Raw genomic sequence first — 12,272 nt, 5'->3', positions numbered from 1 at the left:
GAACTTCCTGGAGAAATCACAGATTTACGAAACAGAAGTCACCACATGCAACTGTGCTTTCTAGAGCTCTGGGTCTCAGGGTGCTCTGTCTTGGCAGGACAAGCCTCCTCAAACACTGGAGACCTCCGGACACATAGCCCCAAGGCAAGTGGCCTTTTGGGATGCTCTGATGAATGTATGCATCTTTGTGATGCTATCATGAGTTTCTGTAGCTACAGAAGGTTTCCAGAATTCCAGGTGAAAGTGCAACTCATCACCAGTGGCTTCATACTGACCTCTGTCCCTACTCTGTCTAGTCCTAGCTCTCTGCTCCTACTGAATGAGGTAACTGAAATAACTGAGTGCAAAGCTTTTACTACTGAAAGAAATATGCAAAAGAAAAACATACTTAGAGAATGTGTGGTACAGTATGTTTTTATTTTATTTATTATTAGAATTTTAATAACACAACTTGAAAGAGTTAAAAACTGGGTTTTTAGGCATTACCCAAGATCAATATATCCTTATCCTTAAACACAAGCATGGCACTGAAACAACACATATGATATTTTCCCTTTCAAAGCAGGAGGGGTAAGAGCTGCAGGTGTCTGGGAGAATGGTTTTCTAAGGAAGACAGAAAGAACATCAGGAGGGAGGGCCACTAAACTGTTCCAGGGACAGAGAGGCTATTTAAGTTGAGGAGTGTTTAAGTTGAGAACTACAGACTCTAACATAGCTAGTTTGTTTCACTATGATTTCAAGGCCATTTAAGTGGTATTGATCTTATTCTCCACATGGAGGCCCACCCAAGTGATTCCCAAATAATTGAGTGGTGGAATAGCTGTGGATGGAAAACAGCTCCAAATCCTGCTGTAGAAAACTCAGCAGAGGGCTGCTGAGCTGAGCAGGGTGGGACAGAGATGGACCTCTGGCCTGTGATCATTTAGTGCATGTGCTCTGTGATGTCAAAGCCATTTATGTCGGCAATGGTTTTTCCAAGTGCAAGCTGAGGCACTCTATAAAGGCCTCGCAGTACACTGGGTATATAATGAACACACAATGCAGATGAACTTCCAGGCCACAGTGTGGATTCTTTTCTGCATAAACTGAGCAGCCATTTATGGACATGCTTTATGAATAGGGTTGTGCAATGGCTTAGTCACCAGATTTAAGCCATCTAAAACCCAGAGCTTTTCACTCTCAGATTCACCTCAGACCCGTTACATAAGGGTCTAAATGATTGTATGATGGGCTCCTTGGGTGTGGTCTCTTTATCACACCAGGCCCAGTCTCCATAGTCTCCTCTTTGTCCCTCCTGATGGAGCACCACTCCTCCAGCTAACTGCAACCTTCCCTGCCACTCTCGCTTCGAGGACAAAGTGACTTCATGCTTCATTCAGTGTCACACTGATGCTTATATATTGATCTTAGATAACATTTTCACAACAGGGCCATCCCATAAATCTCTGCCATGACTATGCCTTACAATTTTGCCAAATACAACTGGTACTGTCACTCTTGAAATCTGCCCCAAAAGCACACCAACTGCAGGTTACTGTAGTGGCCTGTCCCTAAGAATGTCATGTGTAGTGACAACTCCCTTAGCGCTATACATGGCAGAGAATAATGCCAAGTAGCAAAGACAGCCCCTCTAAAACGATGACCTCACTGCTGGGCAAGAGGGCTGGATGAAAGACACAACGAAGGGACTTCCGGTCATGTTAGACCTCCCTGACCACACTGGAGCACTACCTAATAGAGAGCTTTTAAAAAGCCATTCAACTGAATGGATCTGCTTATCTTGCTTTGTAGTCAGTGTGTTAATATCAAAAAAGAGTAAGTACACTGTTATGATTTTTCTGAGGTGCACATGACTTGGAATGAGGGGTGAGGAGTCACATGGACAGCCTGGTACAAGGAGCCTGAGGGGAAGAAAGGTCTAGACTAGTTTAGGTAACAGGGTCCTCAACTGTCACTGTCAACTAAAAAATGAGAGCTGTGTGCTTAGGGGAAGCTCTCTGTTAGAGCAGACCAAGGGAGGCATGGTTTAGGTGGAACCCTACATGGGTACGCACCCTCCATACTTGGAACTAAACCACTAATACTAAACAGGGAATATGTCCTATTAAAATGTCTACTTGTCCTGGGTTCGGTCCCCAGCCCTGAAAAAAAGAAAAAGAAAAAAAATGTCTACTTGTGATTTTTCCTGAAAAGAAAATAAATCAGGAGGCACAGGGCAGAAATCCCTGCCAGGTAAAAGCTGGCAGGACCTATGACAGCCACTAGGGACACGCCCTATAGTCTGCTCCAAATCCATCACGGCTTCATGCCTGATTTGACTGTTTTGCCCAAGCAGAACACACTTCCTATGAAAAGTTGAAAGGTGAGTAAGCACATGTGGGAGCAAATTTGCACACTGATGAGTGAAAAGCCATGGGTGTGCAGAGAGTCCACACAGAGTCCTAGGCAACCCTGCACAGGCAGAGAAACCTTTGAAAGTATCACACCATGATGTGAAGAGCAATGCAGGGCAAGGAGGGGGCAGAAAGAGAGATGGAATGTTTATCACCTTGTTCCCCCTTAGGAAGAAAGGGAAAGGGGGGAGGGAGGGAGGGAGGGAGGGAGGAAGGACGGAAGGAAGGCAGGAGGAAGGGAGGGAGGGGAAAAGAAAAGGTACATGTATGTGCCTTTTAACCTAAGTGAACAAGATTGTTTTCCTTGGTTAAGCCTCACACGAAGTATGGCATCCTGACAGCCTAATTAATATAAATAACATTTTCATGACGTTTTCGACCTACGCATATGCCCATTCATCTAAGCCTCAACCGCACTTCTATAAGCAGGGTAGGCATGCAACTCTATCTTCTTTTAGTTAAGGCCAAGGAACGTTGGGGGAACGGAATTCAGACAGGATTAGACTTGACTCTTGCCAGTGTGGCCTCAGACGATGCTGCACTGCTTGCCTTCTTGATACCAGCAGCACCAGGCTAGTGACTTAGAAGCTTTTCTGCCTTACTAGGATAATATTTCCCTGAGCAAATTTATCCTGAAAGCCTCAGGCAGCCAGGCTTGCTCAGCCTGCAAGACAGTGGTCAGTTTTGCGTAGAAACTCCCTTATTTGTTCATGAAAGCCCTACAAATATTTTGGCAAATAAATGCAGAAAGCCGGAAACACTAATTATTAGGCAGAGACAAACCCACAGTAATAAAATAAACAACGAAGTGCCTTTTCAGCACAGCTATTCAATGTGCCTTCCTGCTGCCAGTGCCATGAAAAACAAGATGGGAATGGCCTGGAGGAGACAGGAGGAAATGACTCCTTTACAGACCACGTCCTGTGGGCAGTGTGGCCTTAGGATCTGCTACAGCAGATATCTAAAAGGAAGGGTGGGCAATGACTTTCGCAGAGAGAAACAAGTGATTAGGTAAAAAATGGAGTTCCTTAAGAACACTGTTAAGGCAGGGCACTTACGGTTAGTTCTTTAACCATCAACTTTAAAAAATCCTGGAAAATGCCAAGACTTTTTTAAATGGTGTTATTTGTGGTGGGGGACGGGGTGTGGGGGCTGCTGCTCAACTAGTTGCCAGTACCTGTAAGCTAACTAGTCTGCTCTCAAAACAAAAGCCTTGGTCCTCCATGTATGGCTATGCATTTTGTGCCTTGTACAAAGGCACATCATATATGCTGGAGTTCATTCACCCTGGGACCTGGAATAGTGTAACATTCCGCTCACCAAGCAATGTAATGTGATCAGGCAAAGAAGAGGCTTTTGTCTAACCTGCCTGCACAAGAGCCTGAGGTACCTCGACTTCACCTGCACAAAGGCACTCTATGTACTACTAATAGCAGTCCTGAGCTAAGAATAATAAGTTTATGGTGTCTGTCCCTTCAAGCCATATCACTGTATGTGTGCAAACATGGCTTGATGCCCAGGATTTGAGAACCAGCCATGTAGGACTCAGGCAAATCAATGGATTTTCTAGTTTACTCTTGATCTTTAACAATGAGAATAGCCCATCTTTGTCCACCTCCTTATAGTTGTTATGATGCCACTGGCAAAAAGCCTGATTCTTTCTTTGATATGGTTGATATGGTTGGTTTCAGTGTTTTCTGCAATGCTTTCAAGTATATTAACAACACACTCTTCTTGCTTGTGTAAGCCGAAGGGGAAGGATAAAGATTATGAATGTCAAGGACAAGCTAAGAGGTCAAACATTTCCCAAGCGAGTGTACACACTTTCCTGTGTCTGAATCTAAATGACTCTCATGGATCACTAAACCATTCAACTCCAGGATTACAGTGCAACTAGCTTAGCAAGCAGCTGAGCGCTGGCATCTCTGAGGCAGCATTTCAAATCCCAGATTGGCTTGTTTCCCCTGACAGACTGCAGGGGTATAGATTCCTGGCCAACTGCAGAAAAGCTGGCAGCTCTTTACCTCTTCCAGAGTCAGTGTGGCTGGGCAATGTCGGAACAACTGGTCTCATTGCCTTCTAGGGTGACAATTAATTAGTGGGGGGAACAAGGAACAGTCTATTCAATAGTGAGCCAATCCTTTGCCCTTCTGAGAGTGTGACCCTACACCCTTAGTAGAGTCAATGCTTGTATCACAAAATGCACTGAGAATGGCTTCTGGACTCCCTTAACACTGTTTGGTCAGAGTCTGAGTAGGAAGACTTTTCAAGATCTTTAATGGAGAGAAGAACTCAACAAGACTGGCATGTCAGCAGGACACGAGATGACCAACAGTAAAACCCAGTGATGGTGGAGAAAAGATAGCTCCAGCAGAATACAAGAAGGAAGCATGGATGTTCCACTGAGAAGTGTTGCCAAGAATGGCAAGGAGAAAAATGTGTGGTGCCAGGGATCCAACCCCATTGATGAAAATTCCAGCTTAGTGACTTGTCCAGTGTGCTTTATTGGGTACAAATAGGAAGTGCACTGCTCAAGAGTGTGAATGAGAACATGTGAGTCAGAGGACAGCACTTCCCTCACTCCAGCTGACAGCAAAGGACACCACTTAACTGCAGGAGAGGACGACTGATTGCTCCCAAGATTTTTCCAGAAAGAAAAATAATATCTAACTGCAGGAATGAGTGAATTAAAACATGATACGCAAAACAAACATCCTAAAACTGCCTTAAGAATATATCTATCAGACACTACACATACAGCCCTAATACTGCAGTGATGCTGAAGTCTGCAGTAAAACCTTGGTGTAACCCTGACCCATGAAAACTCACCTGATGAGTTGTCTAAATTCTTTCCCAACCAACTGTCATGTGCACTGCACTGTCTTGTCAACCTACATCTTGTCCTTAGCTACCTGCCTGTTTGAATTGACCCTCTACCTCTACCACAACTCCACAAGAGCGGGGCTGGCAGAGGTGACCCAGTCAATAAGCTAGATTAGCTATTGTTCTGCTGGTATTGACTCTATCTAAACTGCTCTTTTGTGGTTTTATGATACCCTTTCTCCTCATTCTCAAACTCCGAAGCACTGGCCTTCCTAGAAGGCTTTCATGTAGGTTCTAGCTGGTACCCCTGAAGTCGGCTATAATTTCTGAATAACGTGGGCGCCTTTTATCTCAATAGTCCCTACTGATTTCACACTGTTCTCCAATGTACCTCTTGTTTCATGTGGCAGGGTCTACTATCTGGAACACAGTGTTCCTCTGGGCAGCTAGCCCAGTCTTAGTTCTTCGTTTTACTCTAAGGAAGGAAGATCCATTTACTCAATGCCTTCTTGCCTTTACTTCCCTGTTTTCCTCCTGTCTTCTTAGCTACTGCTTTTGACCTGGAACTCTTTCTATGTGGATGGCAGCAAGAGGTTCAATGATCATTATCTTGCAGTAAAAAAAAAAAATCTTTCAAATCCCTTCTCCATGCTGCCATAGGATGATTTCCACTGAACTTAAATCCAGTCGTTGTCTGTGAAGCTGTTCCATAGTTCCCCGAAGCACAAGACGATGCCTCTGACAGAAATTTCCTGGCCTACTTACAACTCACTCCTCACTTCTTGGGTTTAATCTTCCTTTCAGTTCTCCAAACTGGGCAAGCCTATTCAAATCTCCATGCTTTCTCTTCTCTTCATCTGACAAGCCCTTAAAGACTAGTCTCATGTTCTTCAAGATCCAACTCAATGGCTTCCTTTTCCTATGAAGTACTGAGTTCATTATAGAGTCCATCACTTTACTGGGACAAGGACTTCTACTTTTCTCTTTCTTCTCCAGACCCTACTCAAGTGTGTAGACCCTACAAATAATAAATGTTTAAGCAAGAGAGAACAGAAGATGTCATGCTGGCCTAAAGTGTAACATGCGTATGCAACTTCATATTCTCTTTTAAATGTGTTTATTAATCTATACTTATATATCTATTTTATTGAATGAGGGCATTTCTACAATGTGGGAAGAAAATCAGTCAATGTATACACTTGGCCTAAAATCGTAAGGGAAGATTGAGAGCGCTGGTTTTTCAGGATGTTTATTACGCATGATATGCCTCCTTCCCCTACCACGGAATTGAAAATCTTAGACTTTAATTCTGATGTGTGTCATTTCTCAGTATTCTGATTACTGGGAGGGAAGGCACAGCCTGCAGGTCTCTAGAAAACTGAGGCAGAATCCAGTGGGACAACACATGATTTAATTCAAGGCTAGCCTGGCCTGCTCAAGAAAGCAGGAAAGGAAGGGAAAAAGAAAGGAGAACAGGCTGGATTCAAATTCTAGGTGAGTGGCATAAAGAGTATTTTATTACCACCTTTCTATTGTTCTACTCTATCATATATGTGCACTCTAGTAACTAGGTCCTTGCTTGGCACCACCTGGCTCATCCTGGCAGGGATGGCAAATGCTGACAGCTGCATAGTGAGTGGGGAAGTGTGCTCGGTCTGCTTCTAAACACTCTAAAGTGTACCTTTCTCCTAGTTCCCTCACTGAGCATCCTTGTGTAATGTGAACTCCAACATCAATGGAGCCAAAACTCTGCTTCAATGGATTGTTTCAGAGGAAGCTGCTTTTTTTGTTTTGAATGATTTTTCTCTCCCAGCTCAGTTAAAAAAGAAAAAAAGAAAAGAAAAGAAAAGAAAACTAAAAAGAAAGCAGATTCCTGTTCTTATCAACTGAGTACTTAAGGAAACAGTGTGAGTGCCAAAGTCAATGAATTACAGAGAAATGTTATTGTAGGTATTTGAAATGAGAATTGACTGCTGACAGAAAAGCAGAAGTTCACATTTAAAAGAGAACTTGAAAGCAGGTGTTAGAATGTCATGGAATGTTAGAATGTTAGAAAATCATGGGAAGAGAGCTGACCTGCCTGTATCCAATAGTGAGGTGATACAGGCAGTCACACTGTGACTGCTACCACAACTCTACCCTGCTCCCAGCCAGTGCTCCCACAGCCCCTTCTTTGCCTGAACTCAAGAGCTGTTAGGTACAAGTGCTTCAGCAAAACAAGGAGACGGGGACACAGCACAGCTGTAGTGAAGAACCAGCAGGACAATACAGGGGTGGGGGTGGGGGTGGGGGTGGGAGTGGGGGTGGGAGGGCGGTCCTTGCTTTCATAATCTTGAACAACTAATGCTGGCTATAGCAAGAGTTAAAAGGTACTTCCTACCCACCTGCTCACCCCATTTCCAGATCATGTTGCCTGACTATGGGGTGGTAGAATAATTCCCAGAACAGTGCTCTTTCTCCTGTTCCTCACTTTTGTGGTTTGAACAGCACACTCTGACTCTGTACTGGAACTCAGTATCTGGCAAGACAGCCTCACCAGTGCATACTTGCCACATTACTCCTGGTCTTACACTTAAACCTTCAGGGTGAGGGGGATGGTGCTGTTAGCAGAGTGATTGCTGCATGAGCATGGGGGCCTGAGCTTGGACCCCTCGGCACCCACATAAAATCGTGTGTATGGAAGTATGCCTTTAACCCTAACAGTTGGGTAGACAGAGTCAGGATGATCCTGAAGTTCACTGTCCAGATAATCTAGCAAATCTATGAGGTTCAGGTTTGGTGTAAAACCCTGTCTTAAAAAATAAGTTGTAAGGAAGAAGAGATAGATACATGACATATGGGTGTCGGCCTCCACACTCGCACATACGTATGTGCACCCAGACAAACATAAAACCACAAATATAACACACACACACACACACACACACTCTCTCTCTCTCTCTCTCTCTCTCTCTCTCTCTCTCTCTCTCTCTCTCTCTCTTCTTTCTGTAAGGAGCTGAAACACTTGACACAAATCCTTCATTAGTACTTGGACGGTAGGGCACAGACAACTTCATCTTCATTTTACCACTAAGAAAACAGACAAAATAAGGTTGAGAGATTTATATTCTGGCCACGTGGGATAAGACACATTGCCTAGGAGTCACTCTCACAACACACTTTTGAGCTTGGACAGATGAATTAACAATTCGTTTCTTCTTTATTATTTCTATAAAAAAATGATAGTTTTGAAAAGAAGACAAATGTGGTTTGGTAAAAACTGTTTTCAACAATAGCATGTCAGGGCTTTTGAGAGAGCTCAGTGGGTAAACATACTTGTTGCCAAGTCCAATGATCTGAGTTCAAACCCAGAATCCTGAATTGGCTTCTGACCCACACATGCACTGTGACATGTATGACTGATCATGCACACATGCATGCACATACTTTAAAAAAGCATTGTGAAATAGGAAAAAAGTTCAGAAAGAGTATACTATATATCAATTTCTTGTTTCCATGTCTTTTGACCCCAGAGAGCAAGGAGAAATTCGTCAGCAGCAGTCAAGAGTCAGATCTGAGCTGGTCTTATATCATGTGGCTCTTGGGAATTACCAGATTCTAATTCCTTATCTGAAAATGAAGAATTAATAGTTCTTATCTCAAGGGATTGCATTTAGTACTGACAGGACCCAGGAAAAGGCAATGAGCACCATGCCTGAGGATATGCTGTACTGCTGTGACCTCACATCCCAGTTAATGTTTAGATTCTGACCTTGGAAACAAGTGATTCCAAACATTTATCATGAGAGCGAACCAAGTAAGTTATTATCTTCATGAAGAAAGAACAAAACAGCCTTCCAAAGAATACCAAGAAATCACAGCATCATAGTAATTCTTGATTTTGTGCAAGCCTTGAACAATCTTTTTAAAAAGGAGGCAGAAAAATAAATTATAATATACACAACCACAGGTCAGAGCCACAGATAAGCTGGACATCATATGGAGCAATGGTGAGTCCTGTGTTCTCATTAGTCCATTAAATTTTAATTTAGGACTTTTCAAAATTACTCTAAAAGAAAAAGAAAAAAGCAATTACCTTATATCCACTCTGTCCTATTTCTAAGAATCTTCCCATTATTACATAAACCACCTAAATGAACTCTGGAATGCCTTTAGGCAAGAAGACAGAGAGTGCTACACCTGTTGGCATTTTGATAAGAAGTCACTGATAACTAAAAGGTGAATTCAGCTTCCTACAGCTGTTATTGCAGGGAAAAGTGGTTTATGGGTTCAAAGGTGCTTTTATTTCTTTCTTGAAATCTCAAATACACAACTATTATTTTGTATAAGTGTCATGTCTCCCTTAGATCTTGTGTATTTTTACAACTTTAAAATGTACTTACTCATAGTGCAAAATACAGATCATGGAATTAGCTCATTTAAAACTCCTGGGTTTCATGTTTTTCCAGTTGATTTTAATGCAGAGATTGATAAATTAAATACAATGGCTAATGAATGCTGCTCATACACAGGCTAATGAAAGCTGACTTGTATTCCTTAATTCGAGGGGTAATGAATAATGAGGAATAAGAACTAATCAACCTCAAGGAAACCTGATGCATCTGACACCCAACTTGTTTCTTTCGGTTACAAACCCACATGTGCTTGCAAACAGAGGTCAACCTTAAGTTGTTGTTTCTCAGGAACTTCACACATTGTTGAAAAAGGCTCTCTCACTTGCCTAGAGCTCAGAGATTAGGCAGGACTGGCTGGCAGCAAACCCCAGCAATCTGCCTGTCTCTACCTACACCCCAGCTCTGGCGTTGCATGTGCACACCACAACCACCAGCCTTTATGTGGGCACTGGGGATAAACTGTGGCCAGCACATTACTGATTGAGTTATGCCCTAAGCTTTCACCTACTTCTTAAAACCGAAGGTCAATTACATCCTTTTCTGAAACATATGCTAATAAGATTGTCAAAAACAAGCTGAGTATGGTGTCACATGCTACTAATCCCTGCTTTTATGAGGACAAGGCTGGTGGACAAAACCAGCATGATCGACAGAGTGAGTTTCAGGACAGCCAAAGCTACATAAAGAAACCTTGTGTGTGTGTGTGTGTGTGTGTGTGTGTGTGTGTGTGTGTGTGTGTGTGTGTGTGTGAGAGAGAGAGAGAGAGAGAGAGAATATATATATATATATATATATATATATATATATATATATATATATATATATATAAAATGTTTAAACAGTAGGCCACATTCAACTAAACATGGGCCGAGTGGCAGTTATCTGCTCATTAAGTACTTCAGGTGCCATTTGTTCCTGCTTATTTTTTACTCTTAAGTGACGCCTGAAGACAAAACAAATCAGCACACTGTGAAACTGTTCATTCTCTCAACCCTGGAATGGCCCTCCCAGGAGATGAAGCTAAGGCACATGTATTTCCTCTTGATATAATCACTACAGTCAGTACTATCAGTCATAAAACTGAAACTGGAGAGTAATGTGCCTAGTAGGAGTGCATGCATCTACAACAGTGGTTCTCCAACTGTGGGTTGCAACCCCATAGTAGGGATTGAAAGGCTTACACGGGAGTCACATATCAGATATTCTCCTGTGTATCAGATATTTACATTACGATTCATAACAGAAACAAAATTACAGTTATGAAGTAGCAACAAAAATAATATTATGGTTGGGGTCACCATAACTTGAGTAACAGTACCAAAGGGTTATAGCATTAGGAAGGCTAAGAACCACTGGTCTATAGGGACTAGTGCACACAGTTTAAGTCACAGCTTGGTGTGATAGGTGAGACCATGCTTTGCTAGTAAGAGAATATAATTGCAAATCTAGAATTTCCTTTGTGGTGCAAAGAAGTATCTGGTTGAATAGAAATACAACACATTTTCATAGAAGATTTCTCCTCCCACTCTTTCTGGAAAATAGCACTTTAAAAAAATAGGAAGAAAATGTTTGATAATGATTTGTATATGGCTGTTCTGGTTAGTGGCTATTTTCCTTGTCTCAGAAATGACTTCAGTGACATGTGCCCTGTTTCAGAGTAAAGAAGTCACACTGGTTCCCTTTAAAGAATGGTCCAGTGTTCTTCCAACAAGAAGTTTACCAAAAACCATATTGGAATATTAGAAAGAACCAAAAGAGGAAATTTGGTGTAATGGAGAAAAATGGAGAAAAGCAAGAATAGCATAAAATGAAAGCAACTGTAGAAGACACAACCAATCAGAAGGAAGCAACTACAAAAGACACAACCAATCAAATGAAGTAGACCCTGAGGGTCAGTGAATGGTTTGTAATTAAAACAAAGAACAAAAAGAAACCTCAGTTTTATAATGAACAAACAAATAACCATCAATAAAAATGAAGAGTCAGATCCATGGCTTCCTGTTTGGACATAAGATGTATTTTTATATCACAACCCTGTCAAAGAATAATTTTCCAGGCTTACCCTATGAGGAAATCTATCTAATTAGATAGTTAGCTCACTGTTTTGATCTCTCTGAGTTCTCTGAATGGTTCTGCTTTTAGGAAAACACTGAGCATGTCTCTCATGGGTGGTCATGAACATGGTAGTCACATGAAGAAACGCAGTGAGTGCATTACTGGTGATGGGAATCCATTGAACAGCAGAGGAAAGCCCAGGCGAGGGGGGCTGGAGAGGCTAGACTCCAACTAGCACAAAGATCGATGTCAGAGGCCTCAAAACAAGGGCACAGACTCTGAGTTTTCAATTCTTAATGAAAGTCAGCTCAATGGTTTCTCATAAAAGTGCAGTGGAGAGAACTAAAGAGAAGCCCTCTGCTGTTTGCTATAAATGTCTTCACTGGCATCACATGAGAACCAAAACACAAGTGAATCAGTCAGAAACATCGTTGGGTATTTTGAATTTACATGCAGTACAAGGAAACATCTTAATTCAGTTCCTGTATTTTACACTTACTGTGGTCAACACATACAATGAAAGAAAGAGAAAAATAACACATACTACAGCCAAGTTCCTGACACAAGACTTGGTCTTGGCCTTTATTTTCCAAATATTTGTTGAATA

At 42.1% G+C, this 12,272-nt stretch overlaps 1 protein-coding gene across 1 annotated transcript in view; it reads right to left on the bottom strand.

Moving 5' to 3' along the window:
* Positions 1-12,272, bottom strand: part of Gnaq (G protein subunit alpha q) — a 246,302-nt gene that overhangs the window by 88,145 nt on the left and 145,885 nt on the right. The gene's annotated exons all lie outside the window — the stretch shown is intronic.

Source organism: Rattus norvegicus, chromosome 1 (genome assembly GCF_036323735.1).
Source record: "Rattus norvegicus strain BN/NHsdMcwi chromosome 1, GRCr8, whole genome shotgun sequence".
Lineage (NCBI taxonomy): Eukaryota > Metazoa > Chordata > Mammalia > Rodentia > Muridae > Rattus > Rattus norvegicus.
The sequence above is the reverse complement of the archived record's forward strand: the minus strand, read 5'-3'. Positions and strand labels throughout refer to the sequence as shown.